Source organism: Gekko japonicus, unplaced genomic scaffold (assembly GCF_001447785.1).
Source record: "Gekko japonicus isolate JY-2015 unplaced genomic scaffold, Gekko_japonicus_V1.1 scaffold485, whole genome shotgun sequence".
Lineage (NCBI taxonomy): Eukaryota > Metazoa > Chordata > Lepidosauria > Squamata > Gekkonidae > Gekko > Gekko japonicus.
In genome coordinates this window covers 382442-406379 of record NW_015161419.1, presented here as the reverse complement: position 1 = coordinate 406379, position 23938 = coordinate 382442, and the positions used below count along the sequence as shown (strand labels likewise).

Sequence of the window (23938 nt, the reverse complement as noted above, 5' to 3'; positions counted from 1 at the left end):
TCAGACATATTTGATACATTGTCATAATCAAAATGAGGTAAGCTACCAAAATTCCATCTTTGAACACTGGAATTGGTTTATTTGACATCAAAATAACAGCATCACCCTGCAATATTTTGTAGCATGGAGTCATGCTGTAATGTTTTGTGAGTTTTCTGTTTTTTTTAAATGTTGCATTTGTGTGGCTTATCCTATTCTAAGCAAGTATGTTTTGGTGTAGCAAGCCTGATGAATGAACTGTGACACATGTAGATTGATTACACTTTGATTGTGGCCAACAGATAGATTGATTAGCCCCATTAATCAGAGAAGCAGGCCCAAAGCAGAAAAGGGGCAGTTAAAGCATAATATCATTCTCCCCTTATTGCTTTGGCATTCAGGACAACTGCCCAGTAAATGGCCCACAGATCCACAGCCATGGATTTCCCCATATCCTGTAATTCAGTGTCTTGTAATTATTTAGAACCTAAACAGCATGATAAAAAGTAGAGACATTACCCTGCCAACAAAAGTCCGCATGGTCAAAGCAATGGTATTCCCAGTAGTCATTTATGGCTGCGAGAGTTGGACTATAAGGAAGGCCGAGCGCCGAAGAATAGATTCTTTTGAACTATGGTGCTGGAGAAGACTCTTGAGAGTACCTTGGACTGCAAGAAGAACAAATCAGTCAATCCTAAAAGAAATCAACCCTGACTGTTCCCTGGAAGGCCAGATAATGAAACTGAAGCTCAAATACTTTGGCCACCAAATGAGAAGGGAGCACTCACTGGAGAAGACCCTGATGCCGGGAAAGATTGAAGGTCAAAGAAGACGGGAACAGCAAAGGATGAGATGGTTAGACAGTGTCATAGATGCAACGAACATGAAATTGAGCAAACTTCAGAGGATGGTGGAAAACAGGAGGGCCTGGCGGGATCTGGTCCATGGGGTTGCGAAGAGTTGGACTCGACTGTGTGACTGAACAACAAATTATTTCGATCCAAATCCAAAGGCTTAAATCACTAAATTCCTGAATGGAAAGTGCTACTGCACTCGGCAAAACCCTTTGCAGGTTACCTAATGAGAATGAGTTCAAAATGGAGGAAAGAGGAACAAGACGTCTTATGTTTGCAGCTTTTAAAATAATATGTATTTATAGAAAGAGGTTCTAAAAGGCTGGTCACAGCCATTAGCCACCTCTCTCCCTTTTCCTCTTCTGGCCTATGCATGTGGTAAAGTAGTCCATGATCGATTCTTCCCATACTCAACTCACATTTATGGTGACATTGTACAGATGCCCAAAAGGGGTTGAACAATTGCACAGTTGCAGCGCAGGTCTTTTGAAAATCAAAATGATGCCTTCAGAGCGCTTGCTATTTTTGTTTTGAATGATGAAGATTGGAGGCAGGAAAATTATATCCCTTTTGGATTCTGCTGCTCAGTGTGACTGCTCCATGCTGCGTCTTGCTAAAGCTTGCACAATTATAGGAATGCTTCAACCTGTGCTAAATCTCCTCTTCTGAATCAACACTGTTATGGTTGTATGAGTGGGGTTTTATTCTGATAAAGCCCATCAATGGAAGATTTCCCAAGCCTTTGGATTTTAACAGTCGTTCGTCCTCCCCCTCAAAACAGATTATGGTCTGATGAATATAAATATGCATTACAATTTACAAGATCTTTTAAATATGAGGCTTGAGTTAAAATGATTGACAGTGTTCTACTGATTGTGTTTTACTGATATTTAGAACTGTTGGAAGGTTCTCCCTTTACCTTCTGTGAGACAATAAGAAGAGATTGTCGATTAAATAAAAACAACAATAAGGTAGAAGGAAATACCAGCATCTAACACTTAAAAAGTCAGTGTGTGCCTAACATTTAAATATAGCCACAGAACAAACAAGACAGCTTAATTGTTTGTTTCTCTGAGGGAAAGAGTTAAACCCGGAATTAATTTGGTTCATCTTTTGGAGCAATCCGTTTGCTCTACTTAATTCTGGCAATTAAAGAATTTTTCTCAGGAACAATTAACATGTAAATCTATTGCGGAGTGAGAGGTGCACTAAAATGCCGTCGGAGGCGAGACTGTTTTCCTTCGTGTGCTCTCTCAATTTGGCCGCTGGGGGCGCTCGTGACGCTACTTATCTAAATAAGCAGCATTAGGATTAGCTGCAGCCAGTCGGTTTCCCAAGCAGGAGGGAGGGGGTCGGGAAACCGGGGGATTAATTTATTAGCGTTGCTGCTCCTGCTTTTCACTGGGCTGATTGGCTCCGAGACAGGGAGGGATTAACCCTGCCAGTAGCTATCAGACTGAGATTTGGGAGAAAGGGAAAAAGAAAGGCAAACTGATGAGAAGACCCGACGGATGTGCCAGAGCGTCCCCAAAGGAACATTGCGGCGTGGTGTCAACTCCGGAGAGGGTTAAATTAGTCTCCTTCTGCGCATAGCTGTAGCATTTCCCCCCCCTTTTTGTAGTCGGGACCCTTAGAAAGTTAGCAAAGCGGGTGAATGCATTTGTGTACGGCCAGAGGGCTTTTCTGCTGCCAGCGCACATTGTAACTTGCCTTGCCGGAATGCTCCTCGGAGACCGAATGGCCAAAGGACGGACTCGCTTCAATAGTTGTGGCGTGTCAGCAGGCTGCTGCAGCCATACTTAACGGGTCCGCTCCTGTTACCAGAGAAGCTACGGCATGTGGCTACACAATCGCTTTCGGTCTCTAGAGCAGGACGACGGTAGGGTACCCAACTTTGCGAGTTCTGTCACGGCTCGCGCTGTTTTTCAAAGCATCACTAGTGTAGCGTCCCCTCCTGGCCAAGGAAAAGCACAGCAAGAGAGAGAGAGAGAACTACTACGGTTCTCCCTTGATGATAAACCCAGCCTCGTTACGTAGAATGAAAACATCGAGCTGTGCGCTACGTGCTAATAGCTGCTCGGGTACCGTCGCTGCGCATAACGATCGCTGCATGTGTAGAATATGCTATCCCAAAACCACGGTGACACAGAGGCTTTTTTTTTTATTACGCAGCTCGTTGAGCAGCTGCGAGTTTGTTGCTGTCGATTCAGGAACTCTTGTTTTAACTTCTCCACACAAACACATCTTCCTGCTGGGTTTGCTTCTACCGCTGTTCAGCATTCATCTCTTACTCGCCTTTCTTTAGCCTTATGAAAACGTATAAATTTCTCTCCCAGTGAATCATTTGAGCAGGCACGCAGTTCGCCTCTTCTTATGCCCTGGGTACATTCGTGGAAGTTTGATAGGGACAATATAAAGTAGAGAAAAGAGGATGTGATGAATGAAAGGTGCCTCGTTTCCCCGGGCGTGTTTTCATACAGGCGACGCTTCGCTTTGCTGACGGCGGAGCGCGGTATATGCTGATTGCCTTTCTCACAGTCACGCAGCGGTGGAGTGCTTATAAGTGCTTTTCAAAACGCTGGCTCCCACGGTCGCCTCGTATTTTGTGGGAAAGCTACAACATGCTCATCGGAGGGAAGTGCACAGTGGCCAAGCCAAATGTTCGTACCATCAGATTAGATCTTTGTGAAGCATCGCATCCTTCGTGATCACTACTTCCTGAAGTCAATGGGATCCCGGTTAGGGTGCGCAGGTTTTTTCAAGTATATCGCGATGGGTTTAAAACCCGATGCTTAAAAAAAATAAATGATTCTCAGGTTGTGAGCAGTTCCTTTGGCACGTGCCCCGCTCTACTCATTTGTTCTCCGGCTCGTGTCATTTGTGACTGTAAAAATCTGAGCCTCGGCGCAGTTGAGTAGAAAAAGACTTCGTACATCCCTTTAAACTTTTCCATTTGAGAAAATCGATGAACAAATCCTTTCGCACAGCTCGTCTCTTGGAGCATTTGTTCTCAGCCTTTCTTTTTTTAAAAAACAAACAAAACAAAACCGTTTCTTTTAATTAGGCAGAGAGCTTGCTCCACGTCCAGCGTCCCCCCCCCCTCCCACAAGTGTTCTGGGTTCCATCCCGCGTCTTGTGGACATGTAAGTAGTGTGTGGAAGAAAACGAGGGTTACCCGTTCTCCCCCCACTTTCTCGACAGTGCCGTGGGGGTGGGGCAACCAAGTCGGTCGGCGAGTTTCCAGCGCCCACGCCTCATGCTGATCCCCCTCCCACCCGCGGAACCCGCCCGCCCTCCATTCATGCATGCATGCATGCGCTCCGCTGGCTGGCTGGGGTGGGTGTCGGTGGCGAGGCCGATCGGACGAGTCCGCTCCCACGGAATCCAGGCCGGGATTTGGCTCCGCCTCCAGCCCAGCCGCTTCCCAGTGACAGAGGAGTTGGGACGGAGACTCGCAGTGGGAAGCGAGGCAGGGCACCGGGCGGGCGAGAGAGTGGCTGCCGCGAAGTCCTCCCCAAACACACTTCAATGACCAGGAGAGCCGGGGCCAGCTGCGCTTTCCCGCCGGGGCACGAGCAGCGCCGCCCGCCTCGGAGGAGTTCGCCTGGAGCGCCCGGCTCGCCTGCCCGAAGGACTTTCGGCGAAGGGCAGGGCGAGACCTCGAGCGGAGTTTTCTCCCCGGAGGCGTCTGACGGGGACTTACGGGAGTGGCAGCCCGGGCGGCATCTGCCCGCGGAGTGACGGAGGCTCTCGCTCGGCCCCCCTCCCCGCACCCACCCGGCCCCCTCCCTCCCTCCCTCCGTGGAAAATGCGCGCCCCGCCTGTGTGACTGGCGCCCGGTCGCACCCCTGAAGCTGCCCCTCGAAGCCCCCATGAAGTGATGACAAAGGCTTGCCCGGGCGCGAGTGGGTCGAGTTTCGCCGCGCGAGCCCCATAAATGGATTACTACTACTAAATGGGACACTCCAGCAGCTAGCCCCCGCCCCAGCTCCCCCGATCAAGGCACCGACGAGGTAGGCGAAGAACTCGTGGCGGCGGCGGCGGGCGGGCATTGTTCGGGGCGAGGGGGACGCTGGGCAGGCTCCTGCGAGGCGGCGGCGGCGGCGGCAGGACGGGGCGTGCTGAAGCGAGGCGCTCGGAGGCAGGCGAGCCGGGCTGAGGCTCGCGGGATGCCGGCGCCACTCCCCCGGCCGGGCCCTCCTCTCCTCTCCTCTCCTCGTGGGGCCTCGTGGGTGTGGGGAGTCGGCGGCGCTCGGGCCCTTCCTCGTCCCGCTCTTCTTTGCGAGGACTGGGCGCGTTCGTGTTTGTTTGTGGCCGGCGGGAAAAGGCGCCGGGGAGCTTCCTCCTCTTACTCGGGCAGCGGCGCCGCCGGGGACTCGGGGCGACTTGGCCCGCCGGGGTTTTAGGTGGAAGGGGGCAGGTTGGCTCCTCTGCTTCTTCAGGCAGGAGGGAAACTTGGGGCTGAGGGAGAGTCTCTTCCCACCCGCGCGGGTCGTCTTCTCCCCAGGCCAACGCCTCTCCGCCCCCTTCGGCGCTCTGCCTGCCTGGTGCCCACCCTGGCCCCTGGAGGGGTGGTGGTAGTGGTGGTGCTGTGTCTGTTGGCGCTGCCGCCGCCCGTCTCCGGCTTTGTTTGCGAGGTTAGGGACGGGGCTTGACGCAGGCTCGGGGCTGCGCTCCCCTCGACGCACCCGCTGCTGGGCGGGCGGGTGGGGGGGCGGAGAGAGACTTCTAGTCCCCTTCTGCCGGGAACACGGATGGGCTAAGCGAGGGACCTGGGTGTGTGAGGAGGGCGGAGGGCGTATATGATGCCTGTGTCTCATCTGTGGGGAGGGAGTGACTGCTTCAGAGTCTCCTCAGAGCCTGTCAGCTCTGGCGCAGGGCAAGGCTGCGACTGCCGCCTTCCCCCCGGCCGCTGTCGCTGAGGGGAAGGATGAGCAAGAGGGACGCGCGCGCTCAGGCTACTCCTTTCTCCCTCGCGCTCCTTGACGCCCCTCCTGCCGCCTTTCGAGAGGAGGAACGAAGGGAGCTGCCCCTCTCCCCCACCCCCCGGTTCCTTCCTGGAATGGGGGGGGGGGAGAGAGAAATCTCAGTTTTCATCTCCATCCCTCCCCCTTCTTGGGTACTTCCATTGGCCACCCTGAGCATAGAAGAAAGCTAGCCCTGGAGAGGAGATAACCGCAGTGGGAAGAGGTAATGAGTATGTGTGTGTGTGTGTGGGGGGGGTAAATAACCTCTTCCAGTGGGTGTTAAGATAACTTGAGAGGAAGAAGCTACCAACAGAAGGCAGTGAGGTTTGAGGCTTGTTAGATGTTTCCTTTGGCCAAAGTATGGGAAAACCAGAGCTGGGAAGACTTCTCCTTGTGGTGGGAGATGCAGTGGAGGGGGGAATAAATGCTAGAGGAAGAGGAGAGCAAACTTAGAAGAGCAAACACCTTACTTTGTCAATTCATATGTTTAAAATTACCCACTTCACGTTACTGTGTTATATACATACATAGTTTCGTATGGGATTCACATACATACATGTGCCATCTTCTCATACCCCCATAGTTTTGATTAATTTGAATCAAGAATTAATGCTAGAATCTGTTTTTAGTATAAGAACTCGACTCTGGAACATCATGGGAAGAAATATGAAATATGGGCATTAATTTATTTAGTACATTTATATGCCGCTTCTCCAGACCTGTCACATTGAAACTAATAAAACAACCAAGGCAAGCCATTAAAACAAATCGTGCAAATAAATTAAATAAAGCAAGTCAAGTCACTTAACTAAATAAATAAAAGTCTATGAAAGCAATCCAAACAATTGAACCTGTGCAAAGTGACTTTCCCTCACCACTTGAGTAACCGTAAGTTGCTCCCACAGCTGCCCACCTGGACTGCTTCAGACCAAAGTGGCTGTCCACCTGGACCTATCCCATTTGTAGGATTATCATTAAGGGAAAAGATTGATGATATCCTGCAGGTCTGAGCCTCAGTACCTTTCGTTTTGGTAATTAATTGCTAGCTCCCACATATGTCACTCCCATCCAGTTGTCTTTTAACACCTCCCTGGTTGAACTCCTGGAATACAGCCACCACTAGGGAGACTTTGGTGTTTTTGTAAAAGGCAATTCCAGGATTGGATTGTACAGTGGTATTTTTGTTTCCCCCCAAGCCTTTTAGAAAGTGCTGGCTAGATGGGGGGAAATACTCAAAGAATGAAGAAAGCCCCGTGAATGGAAGTTCCCCATCAGAAAAGAAGGAACAGCTCCTGGGAAGCTTCTTAATCCTTCTCCCCAACTCTCCAGTCTCCTTTAGATTGTGGATGTAAAATAGCAAAGGGGCCAGGGGGTTCTGTCCTACCATCAACCACTTTAAACAAGCATGGCAGCAGGGGGTACAGAGAGCTCTGCATGCTGGTGGCAGAGAATGCTGCTGCTGGGAGGGATTTGGGTTGTGTGTATGCTGGATAAGCATGAAAAGCTCTCATTTGAGAGTAATGTGTTTTAAGTGCTCTGGCTGTGAATTTGCATGAGTGAAAGTGGGAGCCTGTAAGTCCCCATGTGTTGTTTTCCCTGCCTGCTGGTCTGTTGGAGAATTGGAGCAGAACTGAAGCGGCTCAGGGGAGAAGGGAGAAGTCTGAGAGCTGCTGACTGATTGCTTGCCTCCTTGGAACAGGGACAACAGAACTAACAGCAACTATGCAAATGTGATCTGGGCAGAGAATTCTGGCTGCAGACCCAGGGAATCCAGTTTGAGCAGAAAATGTTGCTGAAAAGTTTTAGGTTTTGTTAGGTGGGGGAAAAGGTGTTTGCAGAGATGATTGGTTCACTTGGTGTTTTGCTTTGCAAAGTTTAGTGGGAAGTTAACTGCAAATCCTCTTGGATTGATTACTGAAAAATATAAAGACTGCATGTTTTTTGTATCTTTTCTTTTTGTTTCCAGGCATTTTTAAGCAAAAAGTGGAGTGCAGTCACTTTTATATAGTAACTTTTATATAGTTACAGTTGTGTTTTTTCTGCTTGTATGCCTAGTTCTGTATATGAATACCTATTTCTTTACAAGGAATCAGTCTATACTAAGTGAATAGAAACCCTACAGATTTATAACTATTTTAAACATGTTTTAAGTGCTATAACAAATCACCAAAGTTTAGTTAGGATCTTACTTTGGCAAAGTATATAGGCATTATAGGGTATAATCCAGAGCAGGTCTACTCATTTTATTCAAGAACATACTGGAATTTACATCTTTCTGAAGTTCATATGCAGAAACTAAGCAAGTTACATTACAGAGAAGTTATCAGCACAAATAATAATGCAGCAAGTTTAATTATTAACCTGACATTAAATAAAATGACAGAATTCTGTCTCCCTCCAGCTATTATTCTTTTATGTTCTGTTAATATTGTCTATGTAAAACAAATTGTTGTGTTTGTCTTATGGCCTTTATGAAAGGAAATGACTGATTATTTGAATATACTTACTTTGGGCTTGAAACTTAACTGCTTGCTCTTGGGTGTAATCACTTTACTCCAGCATAAATCCATTGATTTCATTAGGGATAGTTTAGTGTCTAAGGAGACATTTTTTTGGGGGGGGGGAGTCAAACGTTGCAGACTAACTTCTTTACCAATTAGGAGTTTTTGGTATTTTTGAAGGTTCTTGTTAATTATTTACCACTATGTAGAAACTGCAGCTTTTATTGGTGAACTGATTAATAGAGGGGGGGGGTTTCCCATTGAAAGGAGCTGCGGTGGCTCAAGTGGTTAAGTCGCTGAACTGCAGGCTGGAAGGTTGGTAGTTCAGCAGTTTGAGACTAGGAGTGTGCAAAAAATAATAATTCGGCCCTTTCGGGCAGAATCAATTTCGGCTGGCACTAAGACTTCTGCATGTCAGTTTCGTGAGCCCTTGGGGAGTTTTTCATGTCAATTTCAGCCCCATTATATCCTATGGGCCATTGAAGTCAATGGCGAAAACATAGGGTATATTCTGGGGGCTGGAGGGGAAGGGGCTTGAGGAAGAGACTCCAGACTCGCAGGGTAGCTGCTGGAGCCTCTCCCCAAGATACCAACCAAGTTTCAAGAGCATTGGACCAGGGGGGTCCAATTCTACGGGCCCTCAAACAGGTTGCCCCTATCCCCTCCATTGTTCTCTATGGTGGGGGGAAAAGTTCGGCAGCAAGCCAATTCAGATCAGAGAATGTGAATCAGCCTGCAGCAGCCTGAAAGGGGTCCGAATGGGCCATTTTCGGGGGTGCATTCAGTTTGGATGAACCGAATGCACATCCCTATTTGAGACCCGAGTGCCACATGACGGAGTGAGCTCCTGTCTCTGGTTCCAGCTCCTGCCAACCTAGCAGTTCGAAAGCAAGAAATTGCAAGTAGATAAATAGGTAACAGCGTTCTGTGTGCCTTGGCATTTAGTCATGCCGGCCACATGACCATGGAAACATCTTTGGACAGTGCTGGCTCTTCGGCTTGGAAATAGAGATGAGCACTGCAACCCTAGAGTCGCATTTGACTGGCTTTCGAGCAAGGGAAACCTTTACCTTTACCTTCCCATTGACGTGAGGATGAGTGGAAGATAGGGAAAGTCCAATCACTTTAAACTATTTAAAAGATTTAAAAAGTGTTAACCATATATTCTCTCCAGTAGTATCACTGAAGCATATGAGATGACAAGTGTACAGTTCTCTAAATGAAAGGGCATTTTGAGATCTCTGCTTTGGAGTTTAAACCATCCCATTTAAAAATTGACAATCTCTTATAAAGCTAAAACTCCCGTAGAAATCTGAATCTTCTGAACTTACATTCTTTGAACAAAACTGAATATTAAAACATGAGCGTTAGCATCAGTGTTCTTGAGCTCTTCTTAGGATAATCTTGTATTGACAAGTAGCAGTTTAATATAAGGAGGAATTTAAGGTTGGGTCTGTTTATAAAAACTAGTGTAGTGATGGTGAAAACAGAGTAGGCAGAAGATCATTGGACCACTTGTTTTCACATACAAGAACTCAAAGACACACTGAACTGAATATTAAAAAATAATTAGGTGTTCACATTTTTCCATACTTTCCCTTAGTTTACATAATATTTCATATAATAATTTAGAAGATCTATTTCATGTGTTAAGCCATTGTTCTTTTAAAAAGGAAATAACTGGGATTTCAAGTGGATAAAGAACATTTGAGTGGATAAAGAACATGTATTTAGCATCTCCAACTACTTAATGGTAAAAAAATAGTAGCTATAGCCCCTTTTGAGAGGTTGTAATTTGAGGAGTAAAGCTGTTGCCGTTGGAGTCTGGGAAAGGGGGCAGCAAGGGTTAAGGGCGAGGAATTGCCTTCATTGATAAAAAGAGAGCAACTTAATGGCCTGTGATACATCAAAAATAGAACTGTGCACATTACAAGGAAGTAGGCAGTTCGCAGTTGTGAACTTGCTTGTGTGTGTGTTTGGTAAAGGAAAGCGGAAATTTGTCATCTTGTTTTGAAAAGCTAAAATAGCCAGACACAAATACATATGACAGGAGTTCACATGGTTTACAGCTATAGAGACATAAAAGGGATTATATTGACCTCACCTAAAACATCCTGCCTATTTGCTGGAAAACGTTGTGCTGTCCTGATGAATGTTTAGTGTACTGTAGGGGTACTGTGCATTATCCTGAATAGTTCAAGATCAGGTATAGTAATGCATGGGAATTCAAAGCACGTGGTAATTTTTTTTAATTCTTTGGGCAAACTGATGCAGGTGAAAGCAAGAAGAAGGGATGGTTGCTACCTTTGCTATCTCTGTTCTTTATGACATAATTTGTGATGACCTTGATCTTTCAAAGTCCATCACAGATATTACTAGCCATCAGAGCAGTTTTGTTCAGTCAGTGGGACCATTTGGATCAAATGAAACAAGTCTTGCAGACTTGTGGGGGGGGTAGAGCAAAACATTCCAATGCTATTTAAGGGATCATATATCTTGTAGCAAAAACTGACAACTGTACTGTATGATTCTGAATGTTTCATCCTTGCTGTAGTGTTGATAAAAGCCACATCCAAATCAATTGAAATCATTCAGAACATAGGTTACCTCATGTCCTAACTTGTATATACAAGTGAGATGCCAATGTATCACTGATATCTGCATGAGGTACCAAAATGTGTATTATCATAAAGCCCTTCATCCCAATTTTTAATGTGACTGTTTTCTGAAATTCTTCATCAGCATTTCCCCCAGCGCCTTTTCTGACTGCATCACAGCTAAACTAGATAGAATCTAGTATTTCTTTGTAATGTCTTTAATTGATGGGTTGTGAAGTGCTTCCAGTAATTAACTAATTAAGTTTCATAGCACCACTTTCAGATAGGTAAGAGATATACAGTGATCAGGTCACCTGACAAAGATGCAGCTGTCTGTAGATTGACAGCTGCTGTTTCAGAAGCCCACACCCACCACAGGACAGCAACAACAGGGATCAGACAAGGCTGTGTTGTAACATGAATCAGGTTTATAAGGCTAGAACCCGTAGCCAGCTGGATTACCACTTTAATTTAGTTTCAGTTAACCTGCAACACTTTGCCTTCACTGTTTACTGGTACTGGCTAGCATCATCTTCCACATACACTGGACAAACCTCAACTCAGTAGGTTTATAGCGAGCTTGCCAAATTTTGCTGCTAAATCATACTCATTTAGCAAGTTCTGGTGATCATGAAATAAACTAGTTGCTACTTCGAGTCCTTTCCCCAAGTAATTTCCCATTTACAACACCTTAAGATGTTATCAGCTCTCTACCCCACCAAAGGTATGGCAGTTTTGGCATGGACTGATCTTAACTTTATCATCTAGTTTACCATCACAGCATGGCATTTGTGGACATGGAAGTTGCCTAGTTGATATTGCTTGATAAGGCCCTGGTTTTCTCTGTTGCATCTTTCTACTAGCTGTGTTGGCAAAAATTGTCATGGTCACATCCCAAAGAAGTCCATAAATTGTGGTCTCATTTATGGTCATTGGAAAGTATCCTGCCTAAATTCCTGGTACTCAGAAGTTGGCTTCCAGCCTTTTCCCCCAAAAGCTGGTTCTTTTTGTTTTGTTTGTTTGTTTCAGTGAACTTATATGTCACTTGCCCTGACCTGGATAGCTGGGGCTGCCATGCTTCTGATGTGGGGTCCAGCATGGCTCCTGAGGTGCTAGGCCCCATTAGGTAGGTGATGAGGGACATTTAAACCTCCTAATATTTTTTAAAGTGAGATTTTCCCGGATGCCTGGGGAATATCCCAAGCTTGTAGAAAAATCCCTTTAGCCTTCATGCAGCTCCGATTCACAGATTTCGCTATCCACAGACAGGGGCTTTGGCAGGTGGCTATTGGAATATAAGATAGCTAGATAGACACACACATGCTCTTTTCTATATATGGAGGACTATGAAGTGATACATAGGCATACTGCCCTACTTTGTAGGTTATTGCCTTTAGTTAATTGGAATTGCCTATGGTATACTAGAAAAATCATTATCCTTGTTTATTTGTCATATTCCACCTTTCAGACCAGTTTGTCTTCACAAGTAGCCTATAAGAACTGCAATCCCCCATAGCCCCCTTGAGCCAAGAAGAAAGGTTGTGTGTGTGTGTAAATATAGTAAACAAAATACAACAGAAATCTAGCTCTCACTGAGGTGGTAAATCTGTGCTTAGACTAAGGGGGCTTGCGTGACAGAATGCTCCTCCATACAGATTAGTTTTTTTCACATAGAAACTAGATGTCAAGAAGAAAGTCATCTTGTTTTCTGCATGGGAAATTTTTTTGGGGGGCGGGAGGATAATTCAGTGATGAGTTTTCACCTGCAGTCTGAAACAGTACAGACCGGGCACACCACAAGTCGCCTCACTGGGAACTCAGACATAAGATATTGTCCTAGTGCTCTGAAATCCATTGAAAACAACAACTGGAAAAATGAAATATTTGAAATACTCAGACAGTCACAGAATAGTTAATTTTAAATATATTTACACAGAATACTATTCTTGACAGCTAAGAAGCATAAAAGCTGCTAATGCTTAATAAAGAAGCATAGGAAGAACTGAAGGAAAGTGATACTGGTTAAAAAGAAATCTGTCTGCCTCCTCAAAATGGCATATGTGTGAAACAAATAACTGAAAATGAGGTTTCCAAGTGGTTTTCAAATCCAGATTTAACCGAAAGTTTAATCAGCAGTTATGTTATGCATAATGAGAAGCTTGCCATACACACTCATGGTTCACTGGTGTGTAGGAAAACACTATGCTCATTTAGCTTTCCTAAAGACGTTGTACACATGAATTTTATCAGCCTGAAAGAAGCACTTGATCCCTGAATGAAATAATAAGATTTTCTATTTAAAACCAAATCCCAAAGTGTATCTGTAGAGGTTGAAGCATGGATGGAAAATGATAAAACAGCTATTAATGGAGCTGCCAGTTGCTACATCTCAAGAGAAAAGACATATGGTAACCCAACTGCATTCAATGCTGACCTTTCTTTTTAAAGTATTTTTAATAATAGCTATTCCTGTGTACAGTGTTTCAGGCCAGATGCTTAAAGCCACACTGACTATGCTGGGCCTCCCACTTCTGTGGTTTAGTTACCAAGCAAAGCTTATACTGAAATAAATCAGTTGTACTGTTTTGAAATAGATAGGATTTTTTAATTGATCTATTAACTGTCTGTTTACCAGCCAGCAGAATGAGGCTGCTGGCAAAAGTTTAAAAAATACTCCTTTACTCCAATGGACTATTTTATTTATTTATTTTTATTTTATTGGATTTATAGCCTGCCCTCCCCTGCACAGCAGGGCTCAGGGTGGGTAACAGCAATGTTAAAACAATAATTATAAATTAACCATTAAAAACAATTTCTGTCACCAGTTGACATCAAACAGATGGCATATAGAGCACAAGATGGAACCTCTTATCCGGGGTGACTATCTCTCATGTGTGTCTGTGGACAGTAAGCTGATGTTAATGCTAGTGTTCAAGGCAGATTAGGTGGCAAATGGAAGGGTCAAAAAGGCCCTGGCTCAGGTTCAGGTAGATGGATGCTTTTCAGGCCGGGGATCTCCAGGAAATTGCTATTCATCGAGTGTAATGTTCTTTATGGGACATACCAGGACAGATAGTCCTGTAGATATGTTGGCCCTAGACCGTATATATACAAGCTGATTTCAATAGACAGCAAACAGTTAGGGAAGCAGGAGGAAATTAAAAATATTTTTATCACAGAGTTTCAGTATTAGTCTGGGCCCGTATATGTAGGCTAGATACTTTCCTAGAGTACGACTGTAACTGTCATATTGATTGGGAAAGTAGGACTGTAACTGCCAGATTGATGATGCACATTTATTAATAAGATTTTATTCCATGCATTTTATGTCAATATTGCCATGACCATAGAAGCCTTGCAAAAATTTTCTTCATGCAGCTACTGAAATTTAAGATCTTGTCTTTGAATCTCTTGTAGGGTTGCCAGGTCGAATCTTCCTTCCCTCTCCCACAGGAGTATTTGGGAGGTGTTTCAGGAGGGGGAGGGGACTTCCCAACATGATGGTGTAACATGGAAGTGATGTCATCACATCTGGGAAGCCAGTGCTGCACACACCTGAACTGCAAGTGGCGAATTTGTCTCTTGGAGTTCAGGCATGGGTGGCCTCCACTTGGAAAAACCATTTAAAGTGAACCTTCCCTTTAAATGGAATTTTGCCAGTAGGCGCTACGCACCTGAACTCCAAAGTGATGAATTTGCCACTTGTGGTTCAGGCGCCGGCAGCTAACACTTGTAAAAAAAACATTAAAGGGACCTTCCCCTTTAAATTGTTTTTTGTAAGCAGACGCCCTGCACCTGAACTCCAAAGTGGCAAATTTACTGCTCTGGAGTTCAGGCACATGGCGCCTGCTTCCTGGAACCAGTGGCTGCCCCTCTCCATCCCCTCCTGAGAGATTTAAGGGGCCCTCCAGTTGATCAGCAGCCCACATGCTCCTGCCGATCATCTGGAGAGCCCTTTAAATCTTGCAGGAGGGGAGGGAGAGGGGCGGCCACCATTGATGCTGTTGGGGTGGGGCTTCCCCCCACCAGCCAGCTGGCTGGTAGCAGGAAGAACCTGTAAAAACAGGGGAACCCTCACCCTGACCTGGGGGATGGCAACCCTAATCTCTAGTAAAATAGTAGAAGCTTCATCCTAACTCCAGAATACTTTACCCGACATCCTGTTCCAGCCCAGAAGCTTCTGAAATGGCTAAGAGTCTTGTAATTGTCAAAAGTGTTCCATTCTAGATGGTGGTGTTTTTTTTTTTAACTTGCTGCTTATAATGGCAATACCTTTTCATGGAGAGAGGAGTAGATAGTTTGCTGTCATTATGGTTAGTTTTTAAATGAATAGATAGTTTGCTGTCCTTATGGTTAGTTTTTAGAGGAAAACTGAAAGCAATATTTTATTGATGCCTATCCAAATGTTCTGTTTAGTGACAGCTTGACACTGATGCCTGATAATTCTTCTTCCATTCTTAAATTATGGCCTAGTTTGAAACTGTCCTTGGACTCTTCATCTATTAATCATAGAAGCTGCTTTCTTATTCGGTTACCATAGTTTCAGTGCCTCAGATAGTGTTGGGGTGCCTTGGGAAAGGCTTGAGACTTCTAGGACTTGCAAGCCTTGCAGTTATTCTGGCAGTTGTATAGCTCTTAAAAAAACAGAAAACAGCTTCCAACATAATTCAGTGCTGGATTAAAAGAGGCAACTTCTGGATAAGTCTCTCTGGACCTTGTTATGTGCACACCCAGCTGATATTTACTCCAGGATTTGCTTCTTGCTGGTAAAAAAAGTACTGTTCAGAGACTAATGGTTGCTTTTATCTATTGCAAAGGAAGACAAGGCTTTTCATTAGGACTGCTGATGAATGGTTGAGTAAACTGGGCTATTTAGGGTTTACCATGTGATTCACATAATTTGTTTTAAAATATTTCATGCTCAGCTGTAGTTACACATCATATTTTAACAAAACAAATTGTAATTTGTAGTTACCATTATTACTTTAATTTAAACTTCCTTTCACTGCTATAAGCAGCCTTGGGTCCCATTGGGGAGAACAGTGAGGTATAAGTGAAATAAATTAATAAATACTAATACTGAAAAGGTTTTGTCTAGATATGCCAACATGTCAAACTTAAAATAAAGGTAGCTGAACCTTTAATATTCAGAGAACCAATACCATTCTTTATTGATAAGAAACTATCATCCATCTGTTACCCATTCTTTGTTCTATCTGAATGAAAAGTGGGGAGAGGAACTGTGGGGAGGTAATTTGCAGGAGTAAGGAGGTTTCACAGTCTCTTGCCTACATATGCCTTTTGATGCTAAAATAGAACCACTCTTGTCTACTTCTTTCTGAAGCCAGTTAAGTTCTTAAACTCATGGAATTGTTACTGTTGATCTTGTTTGACTCAGAGTCCAACTTTGATCAGTGGGACTTTTGCAAAAATGTCTAAAACAAGAATAAAGTCATTTCCCTGGCTCTCTTTAGTAAAACAAAAAAAGGATGCCTGCTCTATGATATTAATGTATAAGCATGCCTAACTGTATCAGGATTACATCCCTAATGAACGTTAGTCTTACCATGATATGAATTGTTTATATAATGTAGGTTTCTGAATATTCTATTGAAAAATTTTGTACAACTTTGTTACTAGAAAAAAAATTATGGATCTGCTCCTCTCTCCATTGAAGTGAAGGCAAAATTCCCAACATGAGCAGGTTTGGGGTTGGTGTTTTAGCAGGCTATTTATAACATCTCAAGCTAGAGACAAATGGTTCCTGCCAGGTTAAATAAGAAAGTTTCATAAATCTGCCCATTCAAGAAGAGTATCCTGTAAAAATCCATACGGAGCAAGCCATTATTGTCAATTCTATGCAGTAGGATTACAGACACTTTGAATATCTCTGAAGTGGAACCAATCTGAAGAAATGGTAAGGGTTCTTTTTTAATGTGAATTAGCTATCTTTTAGTCAATAAACTTCAGAGTTTGGCATTTCATCATCCTGAGTAATATACTTTTGTAATAATGTACCAAAACTGCAATCTCAAGCAGAGTTAATCATTGATTTCAGTGCACTTGAGTAATTCTGTTTAGCATTGCATGTTTTAGGTTATTTGCATTTATGTACAACCTTCTGTCCGATAATATTGAGACTTGTCATGTAAAATAGCTATAAAGGATAATTATTTTATTTGGCTGCTGGTTCTGTCAAGCTTCTATAGTTAAAAAATCCTGGGTTGTAATCCTGTATTTTCAAGAGGGTTCAGAAGGTTTGGATCAAGAATTTTGGCTTTTCAGTTTATAGCCACCACAATGAGAGCACAAGCCATTTCCCTCTATGTAAAGAAAACTTCTGTTAATGTATCCAGTACTGAGGTGGCTCCGTTGTTTGACCATGAAAGGGATATGTCCTGATCACTTTACAATACTCATAAGGGTGCAAGCTGGTTACGTTAACAGAAAAGTGATATTAAAGAAAGTGTATCTTCGATAACAGGCTGTAAAGGTAGCTTAAATTAATTCATTTGCATTTTCTGCTTTCAGAATTAGATTAGCCACAGGTTAGATATGGTCTTACTCATACACTTTTAACAGAAATAAACATCTGTTGTGTGGAAGCAAGTATAATATTATGTAGAATTTTACAGTGCAGTCCTAGTCAAAACTAGGCTATGGGCTATGCCCATTGATTTCATTGGGATTAATTTGGAGTAACTGTGTTTTGTACTGTAATTAACTATTTCTGATTCTGCATTCTGTTTTTATATCTACAACCTTTCTGCTATAAAAAAAAAGTGTTGTGAGCTGAGGGGCCATAGCTCAGTAGTAGGGCATCTGTCTTGTACACAGATTCCCATGTTCGATCCCCTGCATGTCCAGTTAAAAGGATCAGATAGGAGGCAATGTGAACCTCAGCCTGAGCTCCACCTGAGAGCCTGGATGGCCAGTGCTAGTCAGATTAGACAATACTGACCTTGATATAAAGCAGTTTTGTAATAACAAGATTTTTGGTGACTTTGGCTCACATTAAATAATTGTTTAGTATTAACATAATATCAGTTACTGTAATAGGGACTTATAATGCAGAAGGCACCAGGGTAGTTATTCATTTACAAATGTTAATTTATTTAAATATTTACATGTTTGGTTGCCTTAGGGATGCCAGCCTCCAGCTTGCACCTGAGGATCCCCTGGAATTACAGCTCATCTCCAAGCTGTAGAGATCAATTCCCCTTAAGAAAATGGATGCTTTGGAGGGCAGACTCTATGGCATTGTAGCCCACTGAGGTCCCTATCCTCCCCAGGCTCCATTCCAAAATTATCAGTTTTCAACATGGATCAGTCAACCTTAACCCCCCCACCCCCCACTTTCCAGGGGAGACCTGGCAACCCTAGGTTGCCTATTAACTAAGGTTGTTGCAAATTTTTCAGTAAACCTGTCCAGCAGACAAACCAATTCAGCCCATGGACTTCTCTTGATAGACAGAATCAAACTGACAACGAATCAGGGAAATCTTCATTGAGGTGCCAAATAAGTGAATAGCTGCCTGTTGGTTAGAAGCCAATTTACAGCAGATGGTGAAATCAGCTGGAAGTCAGATTTTTCAGCAAACAGTTGAGGGTGGCAAGGAGAAGAAGCAAAAAAGCTATGCAGTGAAGTCGCAAATGGGAGTTCTTCCCTCCCTCTAAGCTGTGGGACTGGGACAGAAGCAATGTTTTTAATGTCTGCATTGTTACCTTCATGCTTGAGAGGAGTCAGATGGAGCATAACAACTGGGTCTCAGTTAATTACTCTCAGCATTCCACAATTAAGAAAAGTACATTTACACATCAATCTCCAATTTTGATATATTTATTTGCTTCACTATGTTTTCCCCTCAAAATAAATCCAAACAAATAGTGACCATACTTCTGTTTGGCCCTTGCATCTGTTAAAACATCTTAATTATGTGCTGCACACCCTCTACCTGTATGTATGGACTGGTAACTTCCATTTCAATGTATCTGAAGAAGTGAGTGTATACACGAAAGCTTATACCTTGAATAAAACTTTGTTGGTCTTAAAGGTACCACTGGATTCAAATTTTGTTCTGTTGCTTCAGACCAACGTGGCTACTCACTGAATCTATTATGTATATTGTCTTGGATCCCATCAAAAAGAACTGGTCAGAGAAGAACTTCATGCACAGAAGCACACATTCACCCCAGCTTGGTGTAGTGGTTAAGAGTGGCGAACTCTGATCTGGAGGACTGGATTTGATTCCCCACTTCTCTACATGAAGCCAGCTGGGTGATCTTGCCTCAGTCACAGTTCTCTCAGAATTCTCTCAGCCCCACCCGCCTCACAGGGTGTCTCTTGCAGGGAGAGGAAGTGAAGGCAATTGTAAGCTGTTCCAAGACTCTTTTGTGTAGTGAAGAGCGGGGTATAAAATCCGTTCTTCCTCCTCCTCCTCCTCCCTTCCAAATACTAACCAAGACCAACCCTGCTTAGCTTCCAAGACCTGAGAAGAGCACACCAGCCTCTGCTATCCAGATCAGGGCAGTGGAGAACCAGAGTGGTCGAAAACAGGATTCACATTTCTACAGTGCCCTTAGACCAGTCACTGTTTCTGATCCTCACCTGTTGTGTATAAAACCAGCTCTTCCTCCTCCTCCTCCTTTCCTGTGGCACTTGGCAGCCTTAAATCCCCCCAGAATGCTGCTCCTGGGGGATGGCGGTCTTTCAAGAGCTTGGAGGGCTGCTGCAGTGGGGAGTCATCACAAAAAGGGGGGGGGCTTTCATGTGTTCATCTGTTCAGTATGATCCAGCCAATTGTGATGTGATGATAATCATGAGCAGGGACAAAAATGCAGATAAAACTGGCACAGTTTTGTATTGGTTTGTATATAGGTCTTGTAGCATGGGTGGATTGACCATGAAATAAGTTTATACTATATTCACATGTGACTGTTCTGTGCCCACTTCAGTTCATGTGGCAAGCAGAGTAAACTTAATGGCTTCATACTCTCTTTTAAGAATATAACACACTCCTTTTTAAGAATATGACTCCTTTTTACCTGTTGTTCCTTTGCTATTTATAGTGTATGTAAAGATATTAATGATCTTAAGTGAGGACTGCACCACTTAATTATGTTTAAATGTACCCTTTACATGAGCAAATATGAACAAAACTGAAGTACCTAATATGCTACCTTTTTCTTTTTTCTTTTGCTCAGATGCATACTAGATCAGTATTTGATCTATCACACAGTTTGTGTCATATTCTACAAAATAATAGTGGGCCAAAGTTTTGAAATCCACCTAGTATCATTTGAAGAAGAGCTTTCTGACTGCATTACACTACAATGTTATAAATGGAGGGTGATCTTATATCTTTAATAAAGCACTAGTAATATTTATAGTACTACTAGTAGAATAATTTGTACTTTTTAATTATAAATGGTAAGCTTTTGCCATTCAGACTTATTGATCTTTAACCATCTTAATGAGGAATTGCCTAAATTAAACTGATCTAATATTCACTGTAATGTGTTCTTGGAAAGTGATTGTGTAACATAACTATAGAATTTTATCCATCATGCTATGAATGTCCTCTAATAAAGTCATACTATATTTCTTCAGGCAAAGATTGGACTGAAGAGAGAAAATGTTTAGTACAGCAATAAGAAAAAATGCTTTTTTGCTGTTAAATAGGTATGTGAGGAAACATTATGTACAGTGCCATACTCAGCATAGTCATACTCTTCTAAGTTAACTGAAGCCCATGAGCTTAGAAGAGTGCAGTTCTTTTCAGGATGGTGCTGGTATGGTCCTTCCATCTGCCAATTTTTCTTGACAAATGTTTCTCTTCTGTCCCTGTATTTGTATTACAAGACAAACAAGGGATTTGGAGTCCTGAATTTGCCTTGTAATGTTTAGTTGTTCTTTGCATTCTCTGTAGAGAATTGCTTATAGAACGGCCAACTATGAAAGCTTCCATTGCTGATCAAAACATGAGATACTTTCTAACAATGTTTTTTCCACTGCTTGATCACATGAGAAGGAATGAATGAACCCACTTCCCTCAGTCCTCCTGTTGCCATTGCAAGAGAAGGAAATGTCAGAATCCATTCCCTAAATCATTCCCTAAAACAGAATCTCTCTATATAATAATTCTGTTTTGGTCGTGGACTCTCCTGAACATTCCACACGCTCCCAAATCAGTTGACTCCCTGATCTGTCACTCAGAAGCTGTCCCTATCCACTGGCTGCGTTGCCAGAGTCTTGACTCCAATATTCTAAACAGTTTGCTGTTCCTTTCCCCCCAGTAGCCAGTTGGAACACAGAGGTCATTTGCATATGCAATATGCAATTGGCCTTTGCTGCTAACATTCTAAACAGTTTGTTGTTGCTGTTGGGAGTCATTGAATGTGTCCTGAGGTAAAATACATATCCCAATCTTCCCTTAAACGGTCACTGGAGTTGCCAAAATACATATCCCAATCTTCCCTTCAGTGGTCACTGGAGTTGCCAATCTCCCTGTGGGGCCTGGAGATCTCCCAGAAATCACCATGTTCCCCAGCCACAGCACATCATTTCCCCTACAGAAAATTTCCCAGTTATTACAATAGCTGCTTTGGGCAGTGGACTCTATGGCATTATACCCTGCTGAAGTCCCTCCGCACCCCAAACCCTGCCCTCTCCAGGCTCTACCCTTAGTCTGGCCCTCCCCTTAGTATTACTAGCCTCAAGGCAGCATCTGGAGATCTCCAGATCAGTTCTCCTGGAGAGAATGGCTGCTTTGGGCAATGGACTCTATGGCATTATACCTTGCTGAGGTCCCTCCACACCCCAAACCCTGCCCTCCCCAGGCTCTACCCCTCAAATCTACAGGTATTTCCCAACCCAGAGTTGGCAACCCTGTAACTGGCTATGGAACCGGTTTCCAGGCCCTTGGAATCCAGAAGACATGGCATAGGAGGAGGTGCTTTTCTACCTTAGCTGCCACTGCATAACCCCAAATCAACATGTCAGGGGTGGAGGGAAGCATCCCTATTACCATGAGGCTGTCCTCCCATACTACCCACTTGGGGCAGCAAAATGACTTGAGACAGCCCTGCCTTATAGCTAAGCAGAAGGAAAGAAACATGGCTTGCCTCCCTCTATCTTCCCCTTCCCTCTGCCGTCCCACCAGCCACAGCCGGGACACTCACCCGGAGCTTCCTTCTAGAGCTCGTTGTATTTCTTCCACAACGAACCTTACTCCTAGTAATACTAATAAAACAAAGAATGAAATGTGAGCGAAAGGAGGCAGAAAATGCCAGCTTCAAGGCAGAAAAAGCCCCTTCAGGCAGGTGTTCAAGATTATCCTTGGGTTTTCCCCCAGAAATGAAAATTTTTCAACAAGAACTGCGAGACACCATTCCAGTGATTCCCAAGGATAAGTCCATATCAGGGCCAGGCAGAACCTTCAGCCACAAAATATCCAAAATGAAAGTGAAACACTAGATGAATTCCCACAACAAGAAAAACTCTTTCACAAGACAGGACCAAACAAGACTGCTGGTGAGGCCAGCTACCAGGAGCATATGACCCAATACCTCTACAACAATTACACTGGCTACCTACCAATCCTGTCCCAAGTCCGATGAAAGATGTTGGCTTCATCATTTAAAGCCCTTACATGGCTTGGGACCAGTGTCTCCCATACGTTACTGGCTGGGAATTAAGGTCAGGGAGAGGCCCTCCTGACTGTCCCACCAATCAAAGAAGCTTATCTGGCGGGCACACAAGATAGGCCTTTTTGGTGTGAGCCTCACAATTATAGAATAATTCCCTGAGGGAGGTGCACCTAAGCCCCTCATTGTCAGTCTTCAGGAGGCAGCTGAATACAGTTATATTTCAGACTAGGGTTTCAGGTCCCTCTTGGCAACCAGGGAGGCCCATCCAATGTCCAGTGGTGTGTGCACATCACTCCCACATGACCCAGAAGTGACATAATCACATCCAGGCTGTTGGGGGCATCACTGTGGTATATAGGCAAAAACTCTATGGTAAATTTGGCTTCTATCAGAGTTTTTGCCCAAATAACAGAGTGTCACCCTGATGTCCCAGATGTTATGATGTCACTTCTAGGTCACGTGGGCAGTGACATAGACACATCGCTGCACATCAGATGGATGTCCATCTTTTTGAGGGTAAGTTCCCACCCCACCGGCAAGCTGATTGGTGGTGGGGAGGTGGGACCTGGCAGTGGGGGACCCCCACCTCCACTGGGGGTCTGGTAACCCAATTTAGGACTGCAATCCTAATTGCAATTCTAATTGCAATTATTGGCAATCCTAATTGGAATCTAATTGTGGTTTTTGTTGTGTTTTTATAATTGGTTTTTTATATTGGGTTTTATTGTGTTTTTATCATAGTTTTATTTATATTGTAAACTGCCTTGAATTCTGCAAGGGAGAAAGGTGGCTTATAAATGTTTCAAATAAATAAAATATAAATAAAGATTAACAAGCCAATACAGGAGGAAAATATGAGCAATCATTCACATACCCAGAATTCCATCCCCGCACCTCCAAAACGAGATAGAAATGTATGCTGTCCTCTCAATGTCAGTGGGAGGAATTGTACTCTGTAGTCAGGGATAAACAGATATATTTGTTTTCAACAGATATACACTAGTTTTTCACAGTCTAATTGTGATCGGTACCTGCTTTTTCAGGTACAAGAAAACTGGAATCATTGCTTGATCTCAAGTTCCAGGGCTACTGTTTATTCTGATACAGTTGTGATGCAAGATCCTATGAACCGTCCAGCCTACAGTAAGAAAAAGTGTGGTAGACATGTACAGTATCATGAAATGACAACTTAAAACAACCAAGAATTATCAGTGTGAAACTGTAACCAAGCTACATGCCAATGCAATGGATAATGCTAATTTTGAGCCTCGTCTGAAATTGTGAAGACTTGGTAGAGTACTCAGGTTTGAAGTCAGAGATTTGTTCTGATCCATCACCGACAAAATAGTTGGAACCTATAACCAATTTCCCCAAAGAAAGACCTAAAACAC

At 43.6% G+C, this 23938-nt stretch overlaps 1 protein-coding gene across 1 annotated transcript in view; it reads left to right on the top strand.

The window, feature by feature from the left end:
- The first annotated feature begins 4614 nt into the window (after positions 1 to 4614).
- LOC107124621 (semaphorin-6A-like) overlaps positions 4615 to 23938 on the top strand; it is a 232193-nt gene continuing 212869 nt past the window's right edge. The window contains 1 exon segment of the mRNA XM_015428117.1: positions 4615 to 4846. The gene's annotated coding sequence lies outside the window, so the exon portion shown is untranslated.